The sequence below is a fragment of the Hyla sarda genome, unplaced genomic scaffold (assembly GCF_029499605.1).
Source record: "Hyla sarda isolate aHylSar1 unplaced genomic scaffold, aHylSar1.hap1 scaffold_1229, whole genome shotgun sequence".
NCBI classification, from domain to species: Eukaryota; Metazoa; Chordata; class Amphibia; order Anura; family Hylidae; genus Hyla; species Hyla sarda.
In genome coordinates, this window is record NW_026607850.1 from 96,892 (window position 1) to 109,380 (window position 12,489).

Below are 12,489 nucleotides of genomic sequence, written 5' to 3' on the forward strand. Positions count from 1 at the left end.
TCAACTCTGCTTCTCCACGCCTTACTGTGCCTGTGCGGATATCTGCCTCTACCTTCTCCTTCTCTACTATGGTCTCCTTGGATTCCGGATCTGCAGGAAAATTTTTTTTGGCCTCTCTTATCAACAGGTTCTACGTCCCTGTGACCAGTCTCGCCAGACCCCTCTACATCTATTGTATTAACAATAAAAGATTGGACTGTCTCATGCGTTTCCGCACAGAACCCCTCCTAATGTGCATCGGACCTCATCACGGAAAAATTGACTTTTTTTTCCTCAGGTTCTTTGGCCCCAAGAAGAGGGGGAGACCCAAGGGGGGGGGTACTGTTACGCCGAGCGCTCCGGGTCCCCGTTCCTCCCCGGAGCGCTCGCCTCATCCTCGTTGCTGCAGCGCCCCGGTCAGATCCACTGATCGGGTGCGCTGCGGTCCCGCCTCCAGCCGGGATGCGATTCGCGATGCGGGTGGCGCCCGCTCGCGATGCGCACCCCGGTCCCAGTACCTGACTCGCTCTCCGTCGGTCCTGTCCCGGCGCGCGCGGCCCCGCTTCCTAGGGCGCGCGCGCGCCGGGTCTCTGCAATTTAAAGGGCCAGTGCACCAATGTTGGTGCCTGGCCCAATCTTCCCAATTACCAATTAGCTTAATTGGCTCCCACCTGGTCCCTGACTATATCTAACCTCCTCCCTTGCACTTCCTTGCCGGATCTTGTTGCCTTAGTGCCTAGTGAAAGCGTTCCCTTGTCTGTTCCTAGCCCGTGTTCCTGACCTCCTGCCGTTGCCCCTGACTACGATCCTTGCTGCCTGCCTCGACCTTCTGCTACGTCCGACCTTGCTTCTGCCTACTCCCTTGTACCTCGCCTATCTTCAGCATCTTCAGCAGCCAGAGAGGTGAGCCGTTGCTAGTGGATACGACCTGGTCACTACCGCCGCAGCAAGACCATCCCGCTTTGCGGCGGGCTCTGGTGAAAACCAGTAGTGTCTTAGAACCGGTCCACTAGCACGGCCCTCGCTATCCCTCTCTGGCACAGAGGATCCACCTCCTGCCAGCCGGCATCGTGACATATATATATATATATATATACGCGCACACACACACATATATATAAACGTATTCTCCGTTGAGATATTGCAGCCGCTGCTGTGTCCAGGCCCAGGAGCCTTAGCACTGTGCTGTGATGTCACTCAATACCACTGACATCACTAGGTGTAAACAACATCTCTCCTTTGCTGTGTATGTGACTATGGAGCTGTTTGGTGATGTCGTCTATTATGGCCTTCATAGAAGCAACAGGAGATTGTTGCATCCATCTAGAACCCTCAGAACTACAGTGCTATGATGTCACTCACTTCCACAGGCCTTGCAGAGTGTAAACAACAACAACCCAGCTTTGTTGTGTATGTAACCATAGGGATTTGTGATGTCACCTAGAACCTTCACAGCAGCGACAGCTTTATGAGGAGCATCAGCACTGCTCTGCCTGAGCAGAACCATCACCGCCATAGGTTGTCAAATAACCCGGGTTTAACCCACACAGGTAAGTCCAATGGGGTGCAGGCATGTCCTCTATGCTTACAGCTTCCCGTGGGTGTTGGTTTGATACCGTTTGGGGACAGCCAAGGAGGCATCTGCAGGCAACAAAGGTAGGTGTGTGCTTGTGTGTGTGTTTCCTATGCAGATCCTAAGCCCAGTGTCACATGCAAGTAGGAGGAGTAAGAAGGGTTCCTGGCAAATCCGGGTTATGGATTGCATTTAAAAAGGCCCCGTGGGAGTGCAATGGGCCCCTGTCTTGCTGCTTAGCAATAATGGTATGGGTTTAGGTTCTGCTGTGTGTACTGGTGGTTGACTGACCCCCAGCCCAGAGTGTGCATGGAAAATTGTCTGGCAGCCTCCCTGACAGCAAGCAGTGATAGTGCCCATGAAGGGCACCTTGTTGGGCCCGCCCCTTTCACGGTTATCGCTTCTCGGCCTTTTGGCTAAGATCAAGTGTAGTATCTGTTCTTATCAGTTTAATATCTGATACGTCCCCTATCTGGGGACCATATATTAAATGGATTTTTGAGAACGGGGGCCGATTTCGAAGCTTGCTTCCGTCGCCCTATGCATTGACCCGATATGGCAGTATCTTCGGGTACAGTGCACCACCCCCTTACAGGGTTAAAAAGAAAGATTCCTACTTTCATTGCTACCTGCTTGCTGGCTAGCCAGCTAGCCAGCCCTGTGGGCCTTGCTGCTGCTGCAGCCAAAAAACAAAAGGTGGTGCTGCTGCTGCTTCTGCTGCTTCTGCTTCTGCTTGTGTCTGGCCGCTGTTGGAGCGTCCAGGCACAGGACTTCTGCTGCTGCTGACTAAATGGCCTCCTTAATTGGATCATTTGAGTAGCCAGCACACCTGTGCAGGTAGGGCATGACATGATAGGCAGCTGCCTTGATAGCGGGTGGGTGCTGAATGTTCCTAATTGACAAAATAAGATTAATGCTTATGAAGAAATATAAAATCTCATCCCTTCCCCAATATCGCGCCACACCCCTACCCCTTAATTCCCTGGTTGAACTTGATGGACATATGTCTTTTTTCGACCGTACTAACTATGTAACTATGTAACATAACATGGGGGGGGGGGGGGTCTCCTGGCTGTTCACACAGGTGTGTCATTGCTGTACATTGACCATGCATTGCTTCTGTGGTATTGCAAAGGCAAAGACAAATGCTTCCAGCCATCCATTGCACTAATGGATTGGTCATCAGCTGGCTGTCTATGTCCCGCATCAATATAGACCAAAGTACAGAGGGTTAGGCTATGCTATTGTGCACCTACCTGATGCATCAGAAGGTGCGAGGCCCTTGCTAAATTCTGTGCACAGACTTTGAGATCTATACTTTAGACTGTATCTAAACCTGCTCCAACATGGACTGACATTCTGGCCTACTTTCAGCCGATGCGACTTGTCTGTCGCTGAACAGTCGCTTTTTATGTATTCAGCACCTATGTATAATGTTGTAAAAATGCTCTAGAAGCTAAAGTCGCAGAAATGTCACACATATTTGGCCTGCAACTTTCTGTGCGACAAATTCAGACAGGAAAAATCAGTATAAATCCTTAGAAAATTATCCCCCAGTGTCTCCATCTGCTGGCGGTATTGAATAAGCATTGCTGCACTGATGGGGTATGCATTAGACGAAAAAAAAAGAAGAAAAAGAAGAATAATACGCCCAGAAAAGAGGCGAAAAGGAGAAAAACGTAAAAAAACGTGAAAAAAAAGTAAGAGGAAGAGAAGGGAAAAAAAGGTGGAAATGGGTTTAAAAGTGATTTCGGCGGAGAAATTTATATATATATATATATATATATATATATATATATATGCGCACACACACATATATAAACATATTCTCCGTTGAGATATTGCAGCCGCTGCTGTGTCCAGGCCCAGGAGCCTTAGCACTGTGCTGTGATGTCACTCAATACCTGTCACGATGCCGGCTGGCAGGTAGTGGATCCTCTGTGTCAGAGAGGGATTGGCGAGGACCGCGCTAGTGGACCGGTTCTAAGTCACTACTGGTTTTCACCAGAGCCCGCCGCAAAGCGGGATGGTCTTGCTGCGGCGGTAGTGACCAGGTCGTATCCACTAGCAACGGCTCACCTCTCTGACTGCTGATGACAGGCGCGGTACAAGGGAGTAGGCAGAAGCAAGGTCGGACGTAGCAGAAGGTCGGGGGCAGGCGGCAAGGATCGTAGTCAGGGGCAACGGCAGGAGGTCAGGAACACGGACTAGGAACAGACAAGGGAACGCTTTCACTAGGCACAAGTGCAACAAGATCCGGCCAGGGAGTGCAAGGGAAGTGAGGTGATATAGGGAAGTGCACAGGTGGGAGCCAATTAAGCTAATTGGGAAGATTGGGCCAGGCACCATCATTGGTGCACTGGCCCTTTAAATCGCAGAGACCCGGCGCGCGCGCGCCCTAGGGAGCGGGGCCGCGCGCGCCGGGACAGGACCGAGGGAGAGCGAGTCAGGTACAGGGGCCGGGGTGCGCATCGCGAGCGGGCGCTATCCGCATCGCGAATCGCATCCCGGCTGAAGGCGGGACCGCAGCGCACCCGGTCAGTGGATCTGACCGGGGCGCTGCAACAACGAAGATGAGGCGAGCGCTCCGGGGAGGAACGGGGACCCGGAGCGCTCGGCGTAACAGTACCCCCCCCCTTGGGTCTCCCCCTCTTCTTGGGGCCAAAGAACCTGAGGAAAAAAAACTCAATTTTTCCGTGATGAGGTCCGATGCAAATTAGGAGGGGTTCTGTGTGGAAACGTACGAGACAGTCCAATCTTTTATTGAAAAAACAATAGATGTAGAGGGGTCTGGCGAGACTGGTCACAGGAACGTAGAACCTGTTGATGAGAGAGGCCAAAAAAAATTTTCCTGCAGATCCGGAATCCAAGAAGAGCATAGTAGAGAAGGAGAAGGTAGAGGCAGATATCCGCACAGGCACAGTAAGGCGTGAAGAAGCAGAGTTGACATCAAGAACTGTGTCACCTTTGTGCGGAGTCAGCGTACGTCTTTCCAGGCGGGGAGGACGGATAGGACAATCCTTCAGGAAGTGTTCGGTACCGGCATAGTACAGGCAAAGATTCTCCATGCGGCGTCGTGTCCTCTCTTGAGGTGTCAAGCAAGACCGGTCAACTTGCATAGCCTCCGCGGCGGGAAGCACAGGAACAGATTGCAGAGGACCAGAGGAGAGAGGAGCCGGAGAGAAAAAACGCTTCGTGCGAACAAAGTCCATATCCAGGCGGAGCTCCAGACGCCATCCGGAAGAACGCATGTCAATGCGAGTGGCTAGATGAATGAGTTCATGTAGGTCAGCAGGAGTCTCTCGTGCGGCCAGAACATCTTTAATGTTGCTGGATAGGCCTTTTTTAAAGGTCGCGCAGAGAACCTCACTATTCCAGGACAACTCGTAAGCAAGAGCACGGAACTGAATGGCGTACTCGCCAACGGAAGAAACACCCTGGGCCAGGTTCAGCAGGGCAATCTCGGCAGAAGAAGCTCGGGCAGGTTCCTCAAAGACACTTCGAATTTCCGAGAAGAAGGAGTGTACAGAGGCAGTGACGGGGTCATTGCGGTCCCAGAGCGGTGCGGCCCATGACAGGGCTTTTCCAGACAGAAGGCAGAACACGAAAGCCACCTTAGACCTTTCAGTAGGAAACTGGTCCGACATCATCTCCAAGTGCTGGGAACATTGCGAAAGAAAGCCACGGCAATACTTAGAGTCCCCATTAAATTTGTCCGGCAAGGACAGGCGGAGGCTAGGAGTGGCCACTCGCTGCGGAGGAGGTGCAGGAGCTGGCGGAGGAGAAGATTGCTGGAGAAGTTGCGACTGAAGTTGGTGCGAAATGGTGGACATTTCCGACAGCTGACGGGTTAGAAGGGCGATCTGTCGGGCTTGCTGGGCGGCCACCGTGGTGAGGTCAGCGACAACTGACAGAGGAACTTCAGCGGGATCCATGGCCGGATCTACTGTCACGATGCCGGCTGGCAGGTAGTGGATCCTCTGTGTCAGAGAGGGATTGGCGAGGACCGCGCTAGTGGACCGGTTCTAAGTCACTACTGGTTTTCACCAGAGCCCGCCGCAAAGCGGGATGGTCTTGCTGCGGCGGTAGTGACCAGGTCGTATCCACTAGCAACGGCTCACCTCTCTGACTGCTGATGACAGGCGCGGTACAAGGGAGTAGGCAGAAGCAAGGTCGGACGTAGCAGAAGGTCGGGGGCAGGCGGCAAGGATCGTAGTCAGGGGCAACGGCAGGAGGTCAGGAACACGGACTAGGAACAGACAAGGGAACGCTTTCACTAGGCACAAGTGCAACAAGATCCGGCCAGGGAGTGCAAGGGAAGTGAGGTGATATAGGGAAGTGCACAGGTGGGAGCCAATTAAGCTAATTGGGAAGATTGGGCCAGGCACCATCATTGGTGCACTGGCCCTTTAAATCGCAGAGACCCGGCGCGCGCGCGCCCTAGGGAGCGGAGCCGCGCGCGCCGGGACAGGACCGAGGGAGAGCGAGTCAGGTACGGGGGCCGGGGTGCGCATCGCGAGCGGGCGCTATCCGCATCGCGAATCGCATCCCGGCTGAAGGCGGGACCGCAGCGCACCCGGTCAGTGGATCTGACCGGGGCGCTGCAACAACGAAGATGAGGCGAGCGCTCCGGGGAGGAACGGGGACCCGGAGCGCTCGGCGTAACAATACCACTGACATCACTAGGTGTAAACAACATCTCTCCTTTGCTGTGTATGTGACTATGGAGCTGTTTGGTGATGTCGTTTATTATGGCCTTCATAGAAGCAACAGGAGATTGTTGCATCCATCTAGAACCCTCAGAACTACAGTGCTATGATGTCACTCACTTCCACAGGCCTTGCAGAGTGTAAACAACAACAACCCAGCTTTGTTGTGTATGTAACCATAGGGATTTGTGATGTCACCTAGAACCTTCACAGCAGCGACAGCTTTATGAGGAGCATCAGCACTGCTCTGCCTGAGCAGAACCATCACCGCCATAGGTTGTCAAATAACCCGGGTTTAACCCACACAGGTAAGTCCAATGGGGTGCAGGCATGTCCTCTATGCTTACAGCTTCCCGTGGGTGTTGGTTTGATACCGTTTGGGGACAGCCAAGGAGGCATCTGCAGGCAACAAAGGTAGGTGTGTGCTTGTGTGTGTGTTTCCTATGCAGATCCTAAGCCCAGTGTCACATGCAAGTAGGAGGAGTAAGAAGGGTTCCTGGCAAATCCGGGTTATGGATTGCATTTAAAAAGGCCCCGTGGGAGTGCAATGGGCCCCTGTCTTGCTGCTTAGCAATAATGGTATGGGTTTAGGTTCTGCTGTGTGTACTGGTGGTTGACTGCCCCCCAGCCCAGAGTGTGCATGGAAAATTGTCTGGCAGCCTCCCTGACAGCAAGCAGTGATAGTGCCCATGAAGGGCACCTTGTTGGGCCCGCCCCTTTCACGGTTATCGCTTCTCGGCCTTTTGGCTAAGATCAAGTGTAGTATCTGTTCTTATCAGTTTAATATCTGATACGTCCCCTATCTGGGGACCATATATTAAATGGATTTTTGAGAACGGGGGCCGATTTCGAAGCTTGCTTCCGTCGCCCTATGCATTGACCCGATATGGCAGTATCTTCGGGTACAGTGCACCACCCCCTTACAGGGTTAAAAAGAAAGATTCCTACTTTCATTGCTACCTGCTTGCTGGCTAGCCAGCTAGCCAGCCCTGTGGGCCTTGCTGCTGCTGCAGCCAAAAAACAAAAGGTGGTGCTGCTGCTGCTTCTGCTGCTTCTGCTTCTGCTTGTGTCTGGCCGCTGTTGGAGCGTCCAGGCACAGGACTTCTGCTGCTGCTGACTAAATGGCCTCCTTAATTGGATCATTTGAGTAGCCAGCACACCTGTGCAGGTAGGGCATGACATGATAGGCAGCTGCCTTGATAGCGGGTGGGTGCTGAATGTTCCTAATTGACAAAATAAGATTAATGCTTATGAAGAAATATAAAATCTCATCCCTTCCCCAATATCGCGCCACACCCCTACCCCTTAATTCCCTGGTTGAACTTGATGGACATATGTCTTTTTTCGACCGTACTAACTATGTAACTATGTAACATAACATGGGGGGGGGGGGTCTCCTGGCTGTTCACACAGGTGTGTCATTGCTGTACATTGACCATGCATTGCTTCTGTGGTATTGCAAAGGCAAAGACAAATGCTTCCAGCCATCCATTGCACTAATGGATTGGTCATCAGCTGGCTGTCTATGTCCCGCATCAATATAGACCAAAGTACAGAGGGTTAGGCTATGCTATTGTGCACCTACCTGATGCATCAGAAGGTGCGAGGCCCTTGCTAAATTCTGTGCACAGACTTTGAGATCTATACTTTAGACTGTATCTAAACCTGCTCCAACATGGACTGACATTCTGGCCTACTTTCAGCCGATGCGACTTGTCTGTCGCTGAACAGTCGCTTTTTATGTATTCAGCACCTATGTATAATGTTGTAAAAATGCTCTAGAAGCTAAAGTCGCAGAAATGTCACACATATTTGGCCTGCAACTTTCTGTGCGACAAATTCAGACAGGAAAAATCAGTATAAATCCTTAGAAAATTATCCCCCAGTGTCTCCATCTGCTGGCGGTATTGAATAAGCATTGCTGCACTGATGGGGTATGCATTAGACAAAAAAAAGAAGAAAAAGAAGAATAATACGCCCAGAAAAGAGGCGAAAAGGAGAAAAACGTAAAAAAAACGTGAAAAAAAAGTAAGAGGAAGAGAAGGGAAAAAAAGGTGGAAATGGGTTTAAAAGTGATTTCGGCGGAGACATATATATATATATATATATATATATATATATATATATATACGCGCACACACACACATATATATAAACGTATTCTCCGTTGAGATATTGCAGCCGCTGCTGTGTCCAGGCCCAGGAGCCTTAGCACTGTGCTGTGATGTCACTCAATACCACTGACATCACTAGGTGTAAACAACATCTCTCCTTTGCTGTGTATGTGACTATGGAGCTGTTTGGTGATGTCGTCTATTATGGCCTTCATAGAAGCAACAGGAGATTGTTGCATCCATCTAGAACCCTCAGAACTACAGTGCTATGATGTCACTCACTTCCACAGGCCTTGCAGAGTGTAAACAACAACAACCCAGCTTTGTTGTGTATGTAACCATAGGGATTTGTGATGTCACCTAGAACCTTCACAGCAGCGACAGCTTTATGAGGAGCATCAGCACTGCTCTGCCTGAGCAGAACCATCACCGCCATAGGTTGTCAAATAACCCGGGTTTAACCCACACAGGTAAGTCCAATGGGGTGCAGGCATGTCCTCTATGCTTACAGCTTCCCGTGGGTGTTGGTTTGATACCGTTTGGGGACAGCCAAGGAGGCATCTGCAGGCAACAAAGGTAGGTGTGTGCTTGTGTGTGTGTTTCCTATGCAGATCCTAAGCCCAGTGTCACATGCAAGTAGGAGGAGTAAGAAGGGTTCCTGGCAAATCCGGGTTATGGATTGCATTTAAAAAGGCCCCGTGGGAGTGCAATGGGCCCCTGTCTTGCTGCTTAGCAATAATGGTATGGGTTTAGGTTCTGCTGTGTGTACTGGTGGTTGACTGCCCCCCAGCCCAGAGTGTGCATGGAAAATTGTCTGGCAGCCTCCCTGACAGCAAGCAGTGATAGTGCCCATGAAGGGCACCTTGTTGGGCCCGCCCCTTTCACGGTTATCGCTTCTCGGCCTTTTGGCTAAGATCAAGTGTAGTATCTGTTCTTATCAGTTTAATATCTGATACGTCCCCTATCTGGGGACCATATATTAAATGGATTTTTGAGAACGGGGGCCGATTTCGAAGCTTGCTTCCGTCGCCCTATGCATTGACCCGATATGGCAGTATCTTCGGGTACAGTGCACCACCCCCTTACAGGGTTAAAAAGAAAGATTCCTACTTTCATTGCTACCTGCTTGCTGGCTAGCCAGCTAGCCAGCCCTGTGGGCCTTGCTGCTGCTGCAGCCAAAAAACAAAAGGTGGTGCTGCTGCTGCTTCTGCTTCTGCTTGTGTCTGGCCGCTGTTGGAGCGTCCAGGCACAGGACTTCTGCTGCTGCTGACTAAATGGCCTCCTTAATTGGATCATTTGAGTAGCCAGCACACCTGTGCAGGTAGGGCATGACATGATAGGCAGCTGCCTTGATAGCGGGTGGGTGCTGAATGTTCCTAATTGACAAAATAAGATTAATGCTTATGAAGAAATATAAAATCTCATCCCTTCCCCAATATCGCGCCACACCCCTACCCCTTAATTCCCTGGTTGAACTTGATGGACATATGTCTTTTTTCGACCGTACTAACTATGTAACTATGTAACATAACATGGGGGGGGGGGGGGGTCTCCTGGCTGTTCACACAGGTGTGTCATTGCTGTACATTGACCATGCATTGCTTCTGTGGTATTGCAAAGGCAAAGACAAATGCTTCCAGCCATCCATTGCACTAATGGATTGGTCATCAGCTGGCTGTCTATGTCCCGCATCAATATAGACCAAAGTACAGAGGGTTAGGCTATGCTATTGTGCACCTACCTGATGCATCAGAAGGTGCGAGGCCCTTGCTAAATTCTGTGCACAGACTTTGAGATCTATACTTTAGACTGTATCTAAACCTGCTCCAACATGGACTGACATTCTGGCCTACTTTCAGCCGATGCGACTTGTCTGTCGCTGAACAGTCGCTTTTTATGTATTCAGCACCTATGTATAATGTTGTAAAAATGCTCTAGAAGCTAAAGTCGCAGAAATGTCACACATATTTGGCCTGCAACTTTCTGTGTGACAAATTCAGACAGGAAAAATCAGTATAAATCCTTAGAAAATTATCCCCCAGTGTCTCCATCTGCTGGCGGTATTGAATAAGCATTGCTGCACTGATGGGGTATGCATTAGACGAAAAAAAAGAAGAAAAAGAAGAATAATACGCCCAGAAAAGAGGCGAAAAGGAGAAAAACGTAAAAAAACGTGAAAAAAAAGTAAGAGGAAGAGAAGGGAAAAAAAGGTGGAAATGGGTTTAAAAGTGATTTCGGCGGAGAAATATATATATATATATATATATATATATATACGCGCACACACACACATATATATAAACGTATTCTCCGTTGAGATATTGCAGCCGCTGCTGTGTCCAGGCCCAGGAGCCTTAGCACTGTGCTGTGATGTCACTCAATACCACTGACATCACTAGGTGTAAACAACATCTCTCCTTTGCTGTGTATGTGACTATGGAGCTGTTTGGTGATGTCGTCTATTATGGCCTTCATAGAAGCAACAGGAGATTGTTGCATCCATCTAGAACCCTCAGAACTACAGTGCTATGATGTCACTCACTTCCACAGGCCTTGCAGAGTGTAAACAACAACAACCCAGCTTTGTTGTGTATGTAACCATAGGGATTTGTGATGTCACCTAGAACCTTCACAGCAGCGACAGCTTTATGAGGAGCATCAGCACTGCTCTGCCTGAGCAGAACCATCACCGCCATAGGTTGTCAAATAACCCGGGTTTAACCCACACAGGTAAGTCCAATGGGGTGCAGGCATGTCCTCTATGCTTACAGCTTCCCGTGGGTGTTGGTTTGATACCGTTTGGGGACAGCCAAGGAGGCATCTGCAGGCAACAAAGGTAGGTGTGTGCTTGTGTGTGTGTTTCCTATGCAGATCCTAAGCCCAGTGTCACATGCAAGTAGGAGGAGTAAGAAGGGTTCCTGGCAAATCCGGGTTATGGATTGCATTTAAAAAGGCCCCGTGGGAGTGCAATGGGCCCCTGTCTTGCTGCTTAGCAATAATGGTATGGGTTTAGGTTCTGCTGTGTGTACTGGTGGTTGACTGCCCCCCAGCCCAGAGTGTGCATGGAAAATTGTCTGGCAGCCTCCCTGACAGCAAGCAGTGATAGTGCCCATGAAGGGCACCTTGTTGGGCCCGCCCCTTTCACGGTTATCGCTTCTCGGCCTTTTGGCTAAGATCAAGTGTAGTATCTGTTCTTATCAGTTTAATATCTGATACGTCCCCTATCTGGGGACCATATATTAAATGGATTTTTGAGAACGGGGGCCGATTTCGAAGCTTGCTTCCGTCGCCCTATGCATTGACCCGATATGGCAGTATCTTCGGGTACAGTGCACCACCCCCTTACAGGGTTAAAAAGAAAGATTCCTACTTTCATTGCTACCTGCTTGCTGGCTAGCCAGCTAGCCAGCCCTGTGGGCCTTGCTGCTGCTGCAGCCAAAAAACAAAAGGTGGTGCTGCTGCTGCTTCTGCTGCTTCTGCTTCTGCTTGTGTCTGGCCGCTGTTGGAGCGTCCAGGCACAGGACTTCTGCTGCTGCTGACTAAATGGCCTCCTTAATTGGATCATTTGAGTAGCCAGCACACCTGTGCAGGTAGGGCATGACATGATAGGCAGCTGCCTTGATAGCGGGTGGGTGCTGAATGTTCCTAATTGACAAAATAAGATTAATGCTTATGAAGAAATATAAAATCTCATCCCTTCCCCACTATCGCGCCACACCCCTACCCCTTAATTCCCTGGTTGAACTTGATGGACATATGTCTTTTTTCGACCGTACTATGTAACTATGTAACATAACATGGGGGGGGGGGGGTCTCCTGGCTGTTCACACAGGTGTGTCATTGCTGTACATTGACCATGCATTGCTTCTGTGGTATTGCAAAGGCAAAGACAAATGCTTCCAGCCATCCATTGCACTAATGGATTGGTCATCAGCTGGCTGTCTATGTCCCGCATCAATATAGACCAAAGTACAGAGGGTTAGGCTATGCTATTGTGCACCTACCTGATGCATCAGAAGGTGCGAGGCCCTTGCTAAATTCTGTGCACAGACTTTGAGATCTATACTTTAGACTGTATCTAAACCTGCTCCAACATGGACTGACATTCTGGCCT

At 50.1% G+C, this 12,489-nt stretch overlaps 4 non-coding genes across 4 annotated transcripts; all 4 read left to right on the top strand.

Annotated features, from left to right (window-relative positions):
• The first annotated feature begins 1,948 nt into the window (after positions 1 to 1,948).
• On the top strand, positions 1,949 to 2,139 carry LOC130303488 (U2 spliceosomal RNA). The gene has a single exon (XR_008853549.1). It is a non-coding gene; the product is annotated as a U2 spliceosomal RNA (small nuclear RNA).
• A 4,849-nt stretch (positions 2,140 to 6,988) lies between these two features.
• Positions 6,989 to 7,179, top strand: LOC130303489 (U2 spliceosomal RNA). The gene has a single exon (XR_008853550.1). It is a non-coding gene; the product is annotated as a U2 spliceosomal RNA (small nuclear RNA).
• A 2,085-nt stretch (positions 7,180 to 9,264) lies between these two features.
• On the top strand, positions 9,265 to 9,455 carry LOC130303490 (U2 spliceosomal RNA). The gene has a single exon (XR_008853551.1). It is a non-coding gene; the product is annotated as a U2 spliceosomal RNA (small nuclear RNA).
• Positions 9,456 to 11,524: 2,069 nt separating this feature from the next.
• LOC130303491 (U2 spliceosomal RNA) lies at positions 11,525 to 11,715 on the top strand. Its single transcript, XR_008853552.1, has one exon. It is a non-coding gene; the product is annotated as a U2 spliceosomal RNA (small nuclear RNA).
• The last annotated feature ends 774 nt before the right edge of the window (positions 11,716 to 12,489 follow it).